This window comes from Oratosquilla oratoria, chromosome 26 (genome assembly GCF_046742065.1).
Source record: "Oratosquilla oratoria isolate Oo_2021 chromosome 26, ASM4674206v1, whole genome shotgun sequence".
Taxonomy (NCBI): Eukaryota; Metazoa; Arthropoda; class Malacostraca; order Stomatopoda; family Squillidae; genus Oratosquilla; species Oratosquilla oratoria.
In genome coordinates, this window is record NC_134802.1 from 2,886,109 (window position 1) to 2,888,608 (window position 2,500).

General features: G+C 38.9%; 1 protein-coding gene across 6 annotated transcripts in view; it reads left to right on the plus strand.

Moving 5' to 3' along the window:
• Nucleotides 1-2,500, plus strand: part of LOC143039363 (uncharacterized) — a 101,607-nt gene that overhangs the window by 94,141 nt on the left and 4,966 nt on the right. The window lies entirely within an intron of this gene.

Below are 2,500 nucleotides of genomic sequence, written 5' to 3' on the forward strand. Positions count from 1 at the left end.
GTGAGAGTGTGTGCGTGTGTGTGCGTGCGTGTGTGTACGTGTGCGTGTGTGTGCGTGCGAGTGTGTGCGCGTGTGTGTACATGTGTGTGCGTGTGCGTTTGTGCGTGTACGCGTGTGTGCATATGTGTGTGCGTGTGTGCCTGTGCGTGTGTGTGTGTGCGTGTGTGTGCGTGCGTGTGTGTGTGTGTGTGTGTGTGTGTGTGTGTGTGTGTGTGCGTATGTGCGTGTGTGTGTGTGTGTGTGTGCTTATGTGCGCGTGTGTGTGCGTGCGTGTGTGTGTGTGTGTTTTTGCGTGTGTTTGTGTCTGTGTGCGTGTGCGTGTGTGCCCGTGTGCGCCTGTGCGTATGTGCATGTGTGTGCGTGTGTGTGCAAAGGGAAGGGGAAATAGAATGTACTTGGGAAAACAGTGTAGAGTATAGCATTAATGTAGAACAATGTGCCAGTATAGGACAAAATATAATTTTAGGATATAATGTCGCTAGAGGACGAAATGTTACATTAGGATGTAATGTCATAGGACAAAATGTCGCAATGGGATGTAATGACAGTGGAGGACAAAAGATCACGAGGGGAAGTAATGATAGTGGAGGACAAAATATCACGATAGGATGTAATGTCAGTGGAGGACAAAATATAATTTTAGGGAGGGATACCGGACAGAATGTCAATGAAGGCCAAAATATCATGATAGGATGTAATGACAGTGGAAGACAAAAGATCACGATGGGATGTAATTATAGTGGAGGAAAAAATATCACGGTAGGATATAATGTCACTGGAGGACAAAATATAATTTTAGGAAGGGATGCCGGACATAATGTCAATGAACGACGGGAGGCCGGCGTGAATCACGGTGACGTAGGGGGCCAAAATGTACAAAAGAGATCGGATGACCGTGATCGACCAGATGTCCGTGATGGGGGAAATGTTTATTTTGATGGGAGAAATGTTAATGAGGCATTGAATGTCAATGAAGGACCAAATAACAATATAGAGCAAGGTATAAATAAAAAACAAAATGATAATGTAAGACATGATATTGAAACTCAAAATGTGTCAAAAAGAAATAATCACGAGTTTTTTAAAACCATGTACTTTAATGCTCGTAGTATTAGGAACAAATTTCAAGAAATACAGGCGTATGTCAAAAACGAAAATCTCGATATGATAGGAATAACTGAGACATGGTTAAATGGTACAGAGTTCGAAACTGAATTTAATATTGCGGGATTTAAACACTTTCATCAGGATAGAAACCACAAGAAAGGTGGGGGTGTTCTGTTGTGCGTTAAAAACAATGTTCATGCTTGTGTTTTAGAGAAAGTGAAGCAGGATGCATATGATAGTTTGTGGGTTGAGTTAACCCAAACAAATGGACAAAAAATGAATATAGGTGTAATATATAGGCCAAAGACATTATCATTAGCAGACGACAAACTATTATTTCAAGAACTGTCTAGTTTCTGCAACCGGGATTTATTAATAATGGGTGATTTCAATTTAACTGACATTGATTGGATGACCCTTGAACATGGCCATATAGGTAGTCGCTTGATTGATTTTCTTGGTGACAATTACTTAATTCAACATGTAAAAGAGCCCACAAGATATGGAAACTTACTCGATCTATTGATCACTAGCCGCGAAAGCATGGTAAGTGATGTAGAAGTCGGTGAATCTGTTGCAAATAGCGATCACAACTTAGTTAGATTCAAACCCCTAAACAATTTTAGAATAGATACTTGTGTTTCTAAAATACACGATTTCAGTAAAACTCAGTTCATAGGACTACGTCAGGAGCTTCAGCTTACAGATTGGGAGACAAAATTAAACGAAAGACCTGTAGATCAGATGTGGGAAATATTTCAAAATACGCTCACTAAGATGATTCAAACTTACATTCCTTTTAAGGACAGACGTCCCCCAAATCAGGCTCGCCCAAAGTGGCTCGACAAAGAAACTGAAAAAAGTATTGCTAAAAAGAGACAGGCTTATAAGAAATATATGTGCTCGGGTGCATCTAATGACTATGAAAGTTATGTATCAATACAGAGAGATTTAAAAAAGACAATAAGAAAAAGAAAACGACAATACGAAATTAACATCGCTGATAAATCCAAAGAGAATCCCAAAGAATTCTATAGTTACATTAGAGATAAAAAGGTTGTCAGGAATCACATTGGTCCACTATTATCTGCTGACGGTCAACTTGAATATTCAAATGAAGGAATGTGTAATATCTTAAACAATTATTTTAGCTCGGTATTCGTAAACGAAACACCTCAAAGTGAACTCCAAACTGAAACCTGTGAAAAGTCTAGGGTAAACTTACTCACTACGGTAAATATAACAAAAGAAAAAAATAAAAGGTGTATAGAGAAACTCAAAGTTAATAAAACACCAGGGCCTGACGGTTGGCATCCAAGAATCTTAAAGGAAATGAAAAATGAGATTGTTCTTCCATTAGAAATTATTTTCAAGAAATCCATCATATCCGGAG